Source organism: Rana temporaria, chromosome 1 (genome assembly GCF_905171775.1).
Source record: "Rana temporaria chromosome 1, aRanTem1.1, whole genome shotgun sequence".
NCBI classification, from domain to species: domain Eukaryota; kingdom Metazoa; phylum Chordata; class Amphibia; order Anura; family Ranidae; genus Rana; species Rana temporaria.
The window spans coordinates 544,279,309-544,295,796 of record NC_053489.1 but is presented as its reverse complement, the minus strand read 5'-3'; the positions used below and the strand labels follow the sequence as shown (position 1 = coordinate 544,295,796).

At 45.6% G+C, this 16,488-nt stretch overlaps 1 protein-coding gene across 2 annotated transcripts in view; it reads right to left on the bottom strand.

The window, feature by feature from the left end:
• CLCN3 (chloride voltage-gated channel 3) overlaps window positions 1–9,089 on the bottom strand; it is a 123,310-nt gene extending 114,221 nt beyond the window's left edge. For both annotated transcript variants that reach the window (XM_040333160.1, XM_040333180.1), the window contains exon 1: window positions 8,952–9,089. The gene's annotated coding sequence lies outside the window, so the exon portion shown is untranslated. The remainder of the gene's footprint in view (window positions 1–8,951) is intronic.
• Between the last annotated feature and the right edge of the window lie 7,399 nt (window positions 9,090–16,488).

Sequence of the window (16,488 nt, the reverse complement as noted above, 5' to 3'; positions counted from 1 at the left end):
TCTATATACCCCAGGCTCCTTATAACTCTGCGAGTCAATATATTAAACTGCGCAGAAAAAGAGCCTGTTACTAAATTGCGAGTAACCACTGCATTAATTGGTATATAACAGAAAAGAAACAAAAGTGTCGGGGAAAGAAAAAAACTTTTCACCGCACCCTGCGTATAACACGCAGACACCTTTTACCCTATATTCTCAGGGTAAACCCATGAGTGCCACACGCCAACAGAATACAGTATTCTGTAAATATCCAGTGTTCGAGGTCATGATTCACTCCAAGCACCAATGGAGTGTCAAGTTAAACAGATCCCTACCATAAAGGGACAAATGCTATAGTAGGAGTAAAAGACGAATATTGGTTATTCACATCCAGTTCGTCCAAGGGGGTGACATGAAGAACATATACCGAGCCATAAACCTATCGGATCGGGAGAAACAGTCAGAATATTCTGATGCTGAATTTTTAAGCAAACAGCTCCTAAAAGCGTTACCCCTTTCCTACTAAGAAAAAACCTGATAGGTGATTTTATGACCTCCTTCCAGTGTCCTATAACCCTACTGGGTCCAAGGTCCAGGGAATTCTGGCATGCCTAGAAGTAAAGGCCTGCAATCAGAAATCTTGTTCCTTCCATGTACATGGAAAATGAGGTCTGAAATAAAGTGACCAAAACATCTCTGAAATACAGGTCATAAATCTTGTATTTCCGAAGGGTAGCAAGCTCAGACTTAACATGGAACACAAAGCAGGAAGACACCCCCAGCTTTCACTGCTGTGTTTTCTGATATACAGATAACTGTAGGATAGAGAAGACACAAACCAACCAAGGGATGTTGTGTAATTCTAATATGCAATAAGATACCATATAACCTCAGCCCAGAGAAAGGACAGAAGCTCCAAGTGTGAGTTTCTGATGCTCAATAGGTTATAAGGTCCTGCATCCAACAGAGAGGCCACTAGCCAATATGGTGTTTTTCTGAGTAATTAAACGCGGAGGGCACAGACACCTTCTACTGCTGTGTTTTATCTATTTGCAGCGATCCCAGGTAATAGAGTCCAGACGGGATGACAAGAACAACTTTAGTGTTGTCTATTCCTGACTCTGACCACAGTACGGTCCTCTAAATCAACAGAAAATAACACTAGCACCTATAGTATATTTCTGATGATCATGAATTGCAGCTGCATGCAGACAACAAAAAAGGACATATGCGGCCTCAACCGTGTATGGCTGGTGCTATACTACCTGCAGTCATAACTAGCAGAGAGCGGTATTAACACATTACAGATAAACAACAGGGTATAGGACAACAAATGTTACAGACAGTAAGATTGTATATTCCCGATTACCATCACTACACAGTCATATACCCGATAGAAAAAACGCTACTAGCAAAAATCCAATGCTGTGCGTTTCTGGATAGTAATGTTAAACCGTCATTGAACCCACCATACAAAGTTGTGAATGATTTTGATTAGAAAAAAACTTGAACAGTTATATGACCAACAGAATGTTGCCGACAACTCAGTGTGTTACTAAATGCAACCTTGTCGGGTCATCTAATCAACAGAGATGCCACTAGCAAAAGGAAACCTTGAAGCAGTGCATATCTGAATACATAAATATCATAACCAATAATACAATGTTATGCGTTTTTGTTTAGCAAAAATTGTACAGTCATATAATCAGCAGAAAAGTCGCTATCAGTAACTCAACGTCATGCGTTTCTGATAAGCAATAGTGTACAGACATGTAACCTCCAGAAATATTTACCAACAGTAAATCAATATGGTATGTATCTGAATAACAATATAACAGAGGTGTCACCGACAATTCAATGTCATACTTTTCTGATGAGCAATAGTATACAGTCCTGTATCCGACAGAAATTTCACCCACAGTAATTCAATGTGGTGCGTTTCTGAACAACAATAGTGTGCCGTTATATAATAGATGTGTCACCGACAAATCAATGTCATACTTTTTTGATGAGCAATAGTATACAGTCATGTATCCGACTGTGCTGATATGTAATAGAGGCATCACCCACCATTCAGTGTTAAGCGTTTGACTAGGAACAGCGTACCGTTACCTAATCAATTTTTGGTGAATCATAGGATATTTATCTATATACTGTATATATATGTATATCAAAATGACACAAGATAAAAGACTCCCCATGTTGTGTATTTCTGATGTGCGGACAGCCAACGACCTATCCTAGGCATAACCTGAATCTCAGATACTGATCCTTCCTCCCAGTGGAGGAGCCTGGTAGTTCCAAATAATGGAAATCTGAGGTGTTTAAATATACCACAGTAGTGGTAGCTGCTAACCTACTATTGCCTAGATCTGAGTAGGTGTAGCTGGTCCACACACAGGTGGGAGCGAGTCCTAGTCTCTACGGTCTTAACGAGCACAGACTCAGAAATCAATTAGGTCTCTTGTGAAGAGATGACCATAACTTTTAGGCTGGAGGCAATCAGACACCTGTATGGCTGCTTCACTGGTTTGTTGCCTGAGCCACAAGAGATTCAGATTAACCCTTACATACTGATAAGTATAACAGCATTGTAAGGAGAAAGTGATAGGTTGGAACCTGGGAAGATGTTGTAGACAATAAGCAACCCCCACAGGGGTAATATATATATATATATATATATATATATATATATATATATATATATATATATATATATATATATATATATATATATATATATATATATATATATATATATATATATATAAGCTGCCCCCCTTGTCAGGCCTATCCTAAGAGTTTAGGAGGTACGTTTTTTGGGGGCTAAAAAAAAAAACATCTAACAACACCATTATGAGCTATATGTCAGATTCATGGTAGCTGGCCCTAATCCTTCAGGGATTCCTATAATCTCCTCAGAGGCCTGTATTGCCCGCAGGAGTCCATCCAGACCCTCTAGGGTGAAGGGGCGTCCTGTTCAGCTTTGCTTTTCATATCCTCCCTGTCCTTTGCTTCCTCTACCCGGACTAAAGGGAATGAATGGAAGCGGGGGAAGGGCACTAGATACTATTCAGGTGAGGCCTTCCTGGGAGGATATGTTTTCTCTAGGGATAAGCTCCTCTTATGTCAGACCTTAGGTTACTGACTGCCTGGCAGTTTCACGGAAAGTTTTAACCGTTGCCGGTCTTTCCATCTGTATAGATGAGAGATACCCCATTATTGCAGGAGTCCCTTTCTCTGCTAGGTTATCCATGCATTCTTAGCAAAAAAGGATTTTGAGTGGGAGTTTATCTTATGACCCACATATTTATTTTTAGAGGAGCTATACCTTGTAGCGGCAGGAGACCATTTATTTGGGATCTCCTGGGATCCGCTGGGGGGTTTCTGCCAGACAAGAGATATACATATATGCATAATATTACTTTGTCCTCCCCCAGGACTGCAGGTTTGTACTGGGGAGGGGAAAGGGTAAGGTGAGAAAACCAGTCCTGCCTGGCTGGCTCCAGGATCCCAGACCCCTGAAATCCAGGAGCTCTCACTCCCTTCCCTCCTCCTTTTCCAAGGGGGATTTGTACTCACTGCACCCCGACCTGGATCTGCTTGCAGTCACATATGCCTTCATCTCCTCCTGTTCCATGAGGAGGTTTGGCTGGGTCCATGGCTGTCGGTACCTCTTGCAGGGGCTATCCGCAAGCCGACCCTTCCGCCGCCCATGCTGCTCTCTAGGCGTTCCTTCCGGGTTGCGCTGTGAGGCAAAAGCCCACCTTCACTCAGAGAGGCTTGGAGCGCCATGTTTCCAAAAGTAGGAAGCAGTACCCGGGAAGAGAGAGCTCTTCAAATGGCGGCGTTTCCTCTGCACCCTAGCGATGGCAAGCCTCCCCGCAGCTCAGAGCGCACGCCTGGGGCGACCTGTGAGTTAGACCCGAAGGCCTACAGGTTAGTTCAGCCCTCCCCGGCCTCCCTAAGACCTGTCTCAACAGGGGTACCTTCGACCCTCCCCGGTCTCTAGGTATTTAAACAAAACAAACGTGACGATGTGTTCGGGAGAAACACAATCAATACTGGGGATCAAGGGGAAGGGTGGGGACTTTTAAATTGTTAAGTGATTGTGTTTCCTGTGGGGAGGAGCCATCATCTCTCGTGTGCCGTCCTGGAAGGTGATAAGAGAAAAAAGCATTTACACGCCTCGTTTTTATAAAAGACATATGGTGTGCTTTGCCTGCTTATAATGGAGGGGCTGCCAGTGAACATTTATCATTTTTAACTTCTACTAATAGCGGGGGGGGAGGGGATGGGGCAGAGACCGACACAGAACACAGAGCTGACAGGCAGGGAGGAGGGGGAGAAAGGAGAGCAGAAAGGAGGGCTGCGGATGACGAAGGGATTTGCGCTAACTACGGTGGTCATGCTCAGCAGTCCTGATTATCGTGGTCAGCGCAGAAAGGGGGACACAGGAAGTGGCAGTTATTTTTTTAAAGTTTAGAGAGGGGCAGATTACACAGCACAAGCACTGCGCTGTTTAATCTGCTCGGGGCCCCTTTCACACTTGTTCGAACCTGAAAGTCGTGTGATTTTGCAGCGAATAGAAGCAATGTCTGTGTAATCTTGAGGTCTATGAACTTCAAGTCGCATCAAAGTCGGACCAAAGTAGTGCCTGGACTACTTTGAAATTGCACATGTACGAATGGTACTCATTGGAAATAATGAGGTACAACTTGTCATGTGACATCACAGGACAAGTCGCACAAGTGCGACCTGTACTTGGGTGTCGTTAACTTTGCAATGACACCAGCTGCAGGTTAAAAGGCAATTTGAATGCAGTGCACCGCTGCGCAAAACCCCATACCGGTATGGGGTTCTTTAAGAGCCACCAGAGGGCACGCACCCGCTACACAGCGGAGGATCTGATGCGCTTGGCCGGTGGTCGCCTGCACGAGAGCCAGCAAGGGGATGTGTGTGTGTGTAAACACACAAATCCCTGTTGTAAGGGGAGAGGAGACACGTTGTTTGTTCCTATTAAAGGAACACTTAAGGCAATGTTTTTTTAATTTATTTTTTTAAATAACAAACATGTTATACTTACCTCCACTATGCAGCTCATTTTGCACAGAGTGTCCCCTAACCCTGTCTTCTGGGGTCCCTCGGTGGCTGTCTCGGCTCCTCCTCACAACAGCTTTCCACCTTCATGCGAGCTTGCATGGTGGAAAGCTTTTGCGCGCTACCGTGATACAGTCGGCAGCTATGCCCGCCGCTGTATCACTCGGCCCCGCCCCCCGGCGCGCCGCGTTATCTACTGTGATTGATAGCAGCGCCAGCCAATGGCTGCGCTGCTATCAATCCATCCAGCCTAGCCAATCAACGCCCAGGCTGGGAACCGAAGAGGATCACGTGGACGCGCATGGGACTTTCGAGGGGTCAGGTAAGTAAAACGGGGGTTCGGGGGGGGGGGGGGGGGTACCGTCGGATGTTTTTTCACCTTAATGCATAGGATGCATTAAGGTGAAAAAACATTTACCTTTACAACCCCTTTAAAGAAACAACGATATGTCTCCTCCCCAAGGCAATCCTATCCCCATACAGTTAGAACACACATTTAACCCCTTGAGCGCCCCCTAGTGTTAACCCCTTCCCTGCCAGTGACATTTATACAGTAATCAGTAAATATTTATAGCACTGTTCGCTGTATAAATGTGAATGGTCCCAAAAATGTGTCAAAAGTGTTCGATCTGTCTGTCGCAATACCGCAAAAAAAAAAAAAAAAAAATCGCAGACCACCACCATTACTAGTGAAAAAATAAATAAAATTATAATAAAAAAGCCATAAATCTTTCCCGTTTGTAGACGCTATAAGGCCCCTTTCAGACTGGGGCGGGAGCTGCGGTGGCGGTATAACGCCGCTAAAAATAGCGGCGCTATACCGCCGGAATTGCCGCGGGTATCAGCCGCTAGCGGTGCGGTATTAACCCCCGCTAGCGGCCGATAAAGAGTTAATATCGCCCGCAATGCGCCTCTATAGAGGCGCATTGCGGGCGGTATTGCCGCGGTTCCCATTGTTTTCAATGGGAAGGAGCGGTGAAGGAGCGGTATACATGCCGCTCCTCTCACCGCTCCAAAGATGCTGCTGACAGGAGATTTTTTTGTCTCCCGCCAGCGCATCGCCTCAATGTGAAAGCCCTTCGGCTTTCACATTGAGGTAGCTGGGCAGGAGTTTTTCAGGCGGGATAGCAGCGCTATTTTTAGCGCTTTACCGCCTGAAAAACTCCTCAATGTGAAAGGGGCCTAACTTTTGTGCAAACCAATCAATATACGCTTATTGCAATTTTTTTACCAAAAATATGTCTTAGAATACATATCATCCTAAACTTTTTTTTTTTAGCAAAAAGTTAAAAAAAAAAAAAAAAAAAAAAAAAAAAAAAATGTATGCATTTTTTTGGGTTAAAGCGGAAAATATAAAAACCACAGAGGTGATCAAATACCACCAAATGAAAGCTCTATTTGTTGGAGAAAAGGGACACAAATTTAGTTTGGGTACAGCGTCGCACGACTGTAAAAAGTACAGGTCAAGAAGGGGGTAAAAATCTTACAGGGCTGAAGTGGTTAAAGAACTACGTGTTTACACACTTTCAGAGTAATTACCTGTCTGTGGCTGTTCTCACACAATTGCTCTTCAACATGCTAGGTAAAGGTTAGCGAACCCGTACGCTGATTGTTTACATCCAGGAATGTTGATCTGTCCCTAACTGCGTGCAACTGTTCCACGTGCAAAAGATTGCTGGGCTGGCCAACCCAGCACCCGCCTAGTTAACCGGACTTTAAAGGCTCCGCATTGGGAGACCCAAACAAATCTGTAGTAGAGCTCTCTTTACAACATTGTCATACAGACTGTTTGGAAGCTGATATGCCTGTTTTTATGGAGCTTATGTTAACCTTTATAAATAATAGATATTATGTTTTACACACTTGTTTGGGTCTCCCATGCTTTACTTTTAAAGTAGGATTCCACCCGCAAATGTTATATTTTTAAAAGTCAGCAGCTACTAACAGTGTAGCTGCTGACTTTTAATAAGGACACTTAACTGTCCTACTCGTCCACGCCAAATGCCCCCCCCCCCCGATGCCAATCCCCCGATCGTTGCAGGTCCCGCGCCGCAATTCACACTAAGGGAAACAGGCAGTGAAGCCTTACGGCTTCCCTGCCCGTTTCCTACTGCGCATTTGCGAGTCTCGCGCCGACTTGTGAATGGGCGGCTGCTCTCTGGGAACACACAAAGTTCCCAAAATGCAGCGCGCCCCATTCACTAGAAAAGGATGCAGAAGAGGCAGAGTTTTGTTTTTTATGGGTGGAAATCCACTTTAAAGTCTGGTGAACGAGGCGGGTTATGAATTAGCCAGACCACACTTTTTTGCATTTCCCATTTTGGATCTGGCTTTAACCACTTCAATACCAGCGTATTGTCATATGACGTCCACAAGGTGGCTCTGCCATCCTGGGTGGACGTCATATGATGTCCTCAGGCCTCCCAGCCGCTAGGGGGTACGTGTGCCCGCGGGTGCAGATTTGCGTGCCTGGCGGCCGCGATGTCCGCCAGGTGCCCGTGATCGGCAGTTACAGAGCCAGGGACGTGGATCTCTGTGTGTAAACACAGAGATCCGTGTCCTGTCAGGGAGAGGAGACCGATGGTGTGTCCCTTGTATATAGGGACACCGATCGGTCACCTCCCCTAGTCAGTCCCCTCCCTCCACAGTTAGAATCAGTCCCTTGGGAACACAACACGAGAGCCAGCAAGGGGATTTGTGTGTGTGTGTGTGTAAACACACAAATCCCTGTTGTCAGGGGAGAGGAGACACGTTGCTTGTTCCTATTAAAGGGTCACTAAAGGAAAAAAAAAGGAAACAGGCAACCAGGAAGTGTGGAGATCACAGCAGAATTACAGCTACTTCATAGCAAAAACGAACAATGAGGATATGAAACCAGTACTGCAGTAAGGTAAAGGAAGCTATTTAGCTAAAAAAAAAAAATTCCTTTAGTGACCCTTTAAGGAACAACGATATGTCTCCTCCCCAAGGCAGTCCTATCCCCATACAGTTAGAACACACCTAGGGAACACATTTAACCCCTTGATCGCCCCCTAGTGTTAACCCCTTCCCGACAGTCACATTTATACAGTAAGCAGTGCATATTTATAGCACTGTTCGCTGTATAAATGTGAATGGTCCCAAAATTGTGTCAAAAGTGTCTGAACTGTCCGCCGCAATACCGCAGTCTTGACAAAAATTGCAGATAACCGCCATTACTAGTAAAAAAAAAAGCCAGAAATCTATCCCCTATTTTGTAAGCACTATAACTTTTGCGCAAACCAATCACTATACACTTATTGCGATTTTTTACCAAAAATATGAAGAATACATATCGGCCTAAACTGAGAAAAAAAAATATTTAAAGAAAAAAAAAATGGGATATTTATTATTATAGCAAAAAGTAAAAAAAATATTGTGTTTTGTTTTTAAAATTGTCAGTCTTTTTTTTGTTTATAGCGCAAAAGCTGAATGTAAACACCTGCCATGGTAGGACGGTGTGGTACGCCCTGTGTAATTGAGGTCATTAAATGTAATGAATTTCCCTCAGAAATCCCTGCCATCCCGATGAGCCTCAGGAGAATGGTCCCTAGCAGACAATCTGTGGTGATCACACTTCACTCACATTACTGGCCTGTATATACAAATCACATGACTGGGCAATGGAGGTCCTGGCTGAGGATGGGAGAAGAGCTCCTCTATAGAATACATACCCCAGCCTCTCACAATGGACCCCACACACCTCACAATGATCTGCTACAAAGGATCAAAGTTGTCCCTGAGCTCCCCCATCCCCAGCCATGTCTGCCTTCCTCCATGGATACAATGAGTTCTGCCCATCATCACAATGAGTGTCGGGGGATGCTGGGTGTCACGGTCCAAGCCTCTCCTACCTGTTCTGTGTGTCCGGGGCCCCCGCCTGCCGCATTCTCCCCTTCCTCCACTCCGGGGACTAGCGAAGGCCTAACGGGCCACACAAATCACTCGGGCCGGGCTCCCAGCACCGCCGCCGGTCAGCGCAGTCACCGGGCCTCTGATCTGCCCCTACCTGTGAGGGGAGGAATAGCACTTCCGGGCAGCTGCTGAAGCTGTTGCTAGGGAGGAGAGAGCGTTGCTAGGGGATGTGTGAAAGCTTAATCAGCTGACTGTCAGAATTCGGCAGGTCGGGTGTCCCGTGTCATGTACTCCACGTGTCGTAAAGCGTTGCCGTGTACGCTCAGCAGCTTCATCCGTGCAATGCAGATTTAAAAGTGTGAATGTCATTTCATTTCCTTAAATAAAAGCCTGCTCTTCACTGAAAAAAAGTCTACTTTACTAGTACTTTGATTGATAACTACTTTTGTTCAGTATTAACCACTTAAGCCCCGGACCAATATGCTGCCTAAAGACCCAAGGGGTTTTTACAGTTCGGGACTGCGTCGCTTTAACAGACAATTGCGCGGTCGTGCGACGTGGCTCCCAAACAAAATTAGCGTCCTTTTTTCCCCACAAATAGAGCTTTCTTTTGGTGGTATTTGATCACCTCTGCAGTTTTTATTTTTTGCGCTATAAACAAAAATAGAGCGACAATTTTGAAAAAAATGCAATATTTTTTACTTTTTGCTATAATAAATATCCCCCAAAAACATATATAAAAAATGTTTTCCCCTCAGTTTAGGCCGATACGTATTCTTCTACCTATTTTTGGTAAAAAAAATCGCAATAATCGTTTATCTGTTGGTTTGCGCAAAATTTATAGCGTTTACAAAATAGGGGATAGTTTTATTGCATTTTTATTTTTTTTATTTTTTTTACTACTAATGGCGGCGAGCATCGATTTTTTTCGTGACTGCGACATTATGGCGGACACTTCAGACAATATTGACACATTTTTGGGACCATTGTCATTTTCACAGCAAAAAATGCATTTAAATTGCATTCTTTATTGTGAAAATGACAGTTGCAGTTTGGGAGTTAAACACAGGGGGCGCTGTAACATTTAGTGTTCACTTAGTGTGTGTTTACTACTGTAGGGGGGTGTGGCTGTAGGACTGACGTCATCGATCGAGTCTCCCTATAAAAGGGATCACTCGATCGATGCGCCGCCATAGTGAAGCACGGGGAAGCCGTGTTTACATACGGCTCTCCCCGTTCTTCAGCTCCGGGGAGCAATCGCGACGGAGCGGCTATAAACTAATAGCCGCGCCGTCGTCCCGGATCGCTCCCCGAGGCTTACCGACCGCCGCATGTAGCGGGGGGGGGGGGGTCCCGATCGGACCCCCCACACACGTCAAGCAGAGGACATACGGGTACGTACATGTGCCTGTCCGTGCCATTCTGCTGACGTATATCTACATGAGGAGGTCAGCAAGTGGTTAAAGGGGTTTTGAAGGATTTTTTTTCCCCTAAATAGCTTCCTTTACCTTAGTGCAGTCCTCCTTCACTTACCTCATCCTTCCATTTTGCTTTTAAATGTCCTTATTTCTTCTGAGAAATCCTCACTTCGTGTTCTTCTGTCTGTAACTACACACAGTAATGCAAGGCTTTCTCCCTGGTGTGTAGAAAGCCTCTTGAGGGGGCAAGCAGGAGGGCCAGGACGCTCTCTACTTTGCAGATAGAGAAAGGAACTGTGTGTTAGTGGGCGTCCTGACACTCCTGCTCGCCCCCTCAAGAGGCTTTCTCCACACCAGGGAGAAAGCCTCGCATTACGGTGTGAAGTTACAGACAGAAGAACAGGAAGTGAGCATTTCTCAGAAGAAATAAGGACATTTAAAAGCAAAATCGAAGGATGAGGTAAGTGAAGGAGGACTGCACTAAGGTAAAGGAAGCGATTTAGGGAAAAACATTTTTTCCTTTACAACCCCTTTAAGAATCGATGAAGAAGATATCTGACTGAACACATGCTGAGGATCGTTTTTAGAAAAGTATAGAATAAAGAGCCCTATGCAGTTTTAACACAGGTGTCACACAGTTTTACAACAAATCACAAGATTTTTCATTTCTAGGCACCATTCACAATTCGCCGCAATTCCAAATCACATGGCAATCACTGCAAAACACACACCGCATATTTAGGTGCCTTTCATTCTGTGATTTTGCAGCAAAACACAGCGTTAAGAAGATTGCGTGAAGATTAAAAGGAGCAGAAGCTTAATTTTTGGCGACCAAGATGCACAGGGAAGCCCACCAAAGTGAATGGACTGCCCTATGTGCGACATGTGGAATCGCGTAAAAATCGCCCACGCAGATATGCGAACATAGGTTACCGCTACACAAAGCGTGAATGAGGCCTAATGCAGCACTGAGATGGACTGCAGATTGTTGCATAAAAAATGCAGCCTGTGTGTATTTTTATGCAGAACAAGCACACCATGGCCCAGATTCACAAAGGAGATACGACGGCGTATCTCCAGATACGCCGTCGTATCTCTGAGTCTGCTCAGTCGTATCTATGCGCCTGATTCATAGAATCAGTTACGCATAGATGTCTATTAGATCCGACCGGCGTAATGCGCCGTTCGTGAAAAATGTCAATCACGTCGGGTCATGGTTAATTTAAATAACACACGCCCACCTCTTCACAATTTGAATTAGGCGGGCTTACGCCGGCCTATTTACGCTACGCCGCCGCAACTTTCTTTTGAGAATACGGCACTTGCCTGTAAAAGTTGCGGAGGCGTAACGTAAATAGGATACGTTATGCCCACACAAAAATACGCAGAACTACGAGATTCTGGCCCCATGTGTCCCTGCAGGGCGTCGCAGCATGCTGCGGTGAATATATAATAGGGTTGCCACTTTTTTTTCAAGTCATACCCACATACCCACATAATTTTAGCATACACTATAGGATTGTAACAGACTTGGGACACCTTTAGGAGCTCCAAATAGAATAGTATTGTGGCATACATAGTACTTCCTCACCCTCCTATCAGGCCCTGTTCTGAGCCACATTACTGTCTGAATATTTTCCGTTTTTCAGGTGGGCTGAAACCCCGACACATGATTCCAAACCCCGAACTGTCCGGGTGAATCCCAGACAGGTGGCAACCCTAGGATGTAACCCTAAAAATAAAAAATAAATATATCCTGTTTCCTTTAAAGCATGAATAACAGCACAGTGCTTGTGCTGTGTGATTTGTCCCTTTCTATCATCTAAAATACCTGGCTGATCCTGCCTGGTGCTGCCCTCCCCTCTGTAAACTGACCACATTTATCATGGCTGCTGATCCATGATTACCGTGGTCAGTTTACGTCCCTTTGTCATCCCGCTGTCTCTCCTCTCTCCCCCGCCCTCCCTGCCTGTCAGCTCACCTCAATGGCGATCTGCTAACCTCCCCTTCTGCTGCTAAAATAACGTTCTCTTCCTAGAATCCCCTATGTTTCATTAAAGTGGCAGTAAACCCCTCTGATTAACAGTTTAAAAAACAGTTATATTTCTGGCACATGCCGGTAATGTAACTGTCACATTGTTTGTGTAGCACTACCCCCGAAAAAGCTGCTGGTTTGTTTTAGGTGGCATGTTACCTCTAATACATCGCCGTCTAGGGTGCATGATGAGAGCTGAAAAAGAGTCAATGTCCACACGTTGTGTTCCCTTTTCTTTGCTTTATTTACCAAATGTGGTAAAAGAACGAACAATAGGTTTGAAGAGGTGGAAAGGGTATAAGTAGTGGGTTCAGGTGTAAAACTTAGTCAGAAGCACTCCTGCTTCCAGTCATAAATTCTCGTTGTCACTCTAGCCAGAGCGGGTATTGTGCCTCTGGATAGGCCTTTCTCACTAGTCCTAGCAGCCAGGGCGTCACACGGAACTTTGGTAAAGTCTCTGCCACCGACCTTCCCAAAGTGTGGAGATACGTTCGGTCCAGAATCCTCTCACTTTAGGATTAAGCACCCGAATCTCCTCTTGAGGTATTTACTTGTAAATTCAGGAACTGATAGTATTAGTGCGTCCTTCAATAAAGTTCAGGCCTCCCCTGAGTGTACCAGCCTCGTGCTCGGTGCTCTCCAGAACAGGTACTTCATTCGGTGGCTTCCTCCGTCAGGACGGACAGCGCAGGACCACCCTGCAGACGTAGAGCCAGTCTGACCACCGGGCCCACCCGGTAAATCACGACTCTGGACCAACGTGGTCCCGAGGCCAGGAGGCCCCCGGCCAGGAGGGCCACACACAGGGGTGGTGGGACGATTCCTAGGGCAGACGACGACGACCCAGTGACGTTTGTCTCTTAAATACTCTCCCCCACCATGCACAGTGAGGCGATCAACCCTCACTGATTGGCCGCTGACAAAGAATACCCAACACACCTTGATCTGACTGCTGCCACCCTTGGCCTGGGGTGAAACCGACACCCCAGACAACAATAGTGGTCACCTTGTCATATGGCTGGAACAGAGGCCTGAATTTGGAAACAAATCAGTCAGAGATAACTAATCCTCTGACTACCCTCTAAATTTAAAGCAGGGACAGCAGTGAAAAACAGCTGCCCGCTACACACTCCCCCCACTTAAATAGACACTGTCCCCAGTGTCACAACCTTGGCGTCTCAGGCCTGAGCGCCCACCTGAACCTACCGAACACTACAGTGACAGTAAAGAATAAAAGGGGAAGAATACAATTTTACAAGTGTCATCACATCACAATATCTGTACAGTTTTACATCAATATTCCTATCTATCTAGCCTGCCCCATTCTCCGACAGTCTTGATAGAAGATCAACTGGACCTGAAAAACAAACACAAAAAAAAATACACACAAATTTCACATTATCTACACTCCCCCTACGGAAGAATGAAGCTGCACCTTCTACCAGTAAAGGTGAAACCTTCTTCCTCACTCAGGAGTATTAAAATACTAAGAGCTAGGCAAGTTATGAGAAAGGAGAGGAAAATAAACGCAAAGTCTCTAAAAAAAAAAGTTACGGAACACTGCGCTCTAGCAGCAAAATTCCTGATCAGATTACACACCAAGTTCTGCCAACAAGTATATTCTTTTTTTATTTTCTTGACCAACAAAGTCCTCAAAAGCCCTAACCCAACTGACTAGGTACTTATGTCCCCCCAGAGTCAAACACACCTCAGCAATGTTGGGAAAAGTATAGTTCCTGAGCGGACTTCTTCAAAGAGGGGGGGTAGAAGAAACAAACAAACCCCCATGAGTGAATTCTCTTTTTTTTCACTTTTAATTCTCTTCACAGGTAGAACCTGGGACCTGGCAAAGTAAGGGTCTTCCCTTGGTTATCAAGAGTGGTGATCGAGTAGATCCGATCATCTTTTCCCGGCCTTTTAATGACCACCCAATGACTGTAGATGTGCTGGCCGTAGCTCCAAGAGTCCCGACAACTCTCAAAGCGGTGGGTGAGGATAAAAGACAACTTAAAGTCCCGGGACGGCTTCGGCACTTTGAGGTGATCCCAGATGGCTTCTTCACACCATTCCTCTCGATTGTCCTCTATCTCTTTCATGAGAGCCTCGGGCACATAGTGGAAACTCTCAAGGGTCACCTTTTTAATTATAATCCTTTGTAGACGGGCAAGCTTAGGTATCGTACGGGAGTGTCCCAGTCCCGGCATTACACAGGCCTCAGAAGACCTTTTGAGAACAGGGGTAATAGTAGAAGGCACATCTTTCCCTCCGGTGACGATACCCTTATCAACTACAATCTCCCAGTTTGTCCATCGGTGAGCATGCTCTGGAGTTACGGGCAGTTGCAGCATGGAACCCTTTACCCCATGTCAGTTCAGGCAACTCTGGTTTAAACCAATTGTAGTCCCCCGCATCAGAAGAGAAATCCAACTCAGAACTTGCGTACTCCTCTACGGGCAAACAAGTGCGCACAATACCCGCACACTACCCGATGAATCCATATACAGGAAGTGGCCAGTAACATAAAGGATTACTAAGGTTCGCCTGCCCCTGACTCGAGTCGAGTCCTTCACTATGCAGCGATGCTGGGCATTGCCGATTAGTGAACGATCTGCTCCGGTGGCTCAGCTGCTCGAGGTTGCTCTAGTCCTGCAAAGGGAACGGCCTTCCTGCTGTGAAAAAAGTGCAGGGACGCCATTCCCACGTGTTCCCCCAGGACTCGAGCCCTGATAGACACACTCCTAAACCTTGTGTACAGCCTTCCCAGAAGATTTAAAGCTGTTATAGTTGCAAAGGGTGGGCCGACTCAATATTGAACCCTACGGACTAAGACTGGGATGCCATTAAAGTTCAGGTGCGTGTAAAGGCAAGAGTCCCAATACTTTTTAAAATATACTTTTTTTTTTAAATGTTTATTTTTCATGAATCCCTAATAAGAATCTTTCTTTATATTGCATTGTTTATTTTTTCATATTGAACCTAGAATGTATATATGTACTGTATAAATCCACTTCATTTTTTTGTAATACATTTTCTACAGTAAACCAAATCAATAAAATCTCATATAAGCCCTAACATGTTCCTGTAATTTTCAATATTTGTAAATCTGCAGCTTTCATTACTAATCCCCGGTGATCCTGATATGATTATATTGTTCAGGCACTTCCTGTTATAGGGTGACAACTCTCCCAATTGTGCACATTACACAAGCATGGCCCACTGTTGTCGCCATAAGGAAGCTCACCCTGAGAAATGCCATGCAGTCATCCCTGGAGTCAAGAGGCAGGAAGTATCAGAAAAGAGGCTGCAAGCGGTCAGCAGCACTGAGATGCATAATCATTGAAGAAAAGACGAAAATACTTATTAATAAAGTAAACAAACACGGCAAGTCATTTTAAAGACTCCATGGAGACTGCAATGTTTACTGTTGACTCGTTCCTATGAAGTCCAGGGAAGCAGGAGCCAGGAGCATTGAAAATTAGGGTACAATTCCTCCCACTGATACCAAAGATGGGATGCTATTCCTCCAATTGATTCCAACGATGGGATGCTATTCCTCGCACTGATACCAACAATGGCACCCTATTCCTCCCACTGACACCAATGATGGGGTGCTATTCCTCCCCAGTGGTAGCCCGTGTATTGGCACACAGGTGCCACCCCCCTATCCCTGCTGCCGCCTCCTCATTAATGCGCCCGGCCCCTTTCAGGATGCCAGACGCATGGACTCCTATGGCGAGAGCAGGAGGGGTGTATCAGAGGCTCTAATAGGCTTCAAAATAGGGTGGGCTCAGGGTGCAGAGAGTGCGCCCTAATCCCACCCTGTTGTGTGACTATAGCGAATAAACTTTCACTATTTTCACACCACAGTGCCTCCCCACCAATCAGGAGGCAGGTCAATGAGACCTGTTTCCCGATTGGCCAAAGCGACCGTTGTCCCTATTGGATGTCCAGCGCTTTGGCGGAAGTGGGACAGAGCGGAGGAAGCTCTCTGGAGGAGATACAGGAGGAAAGGACACCCGGTAACTGCTGGACCTCCTGCGGAAGGGGGTTGGCCGAGGAAACTTTGCTAACTTCCGTGAGCCA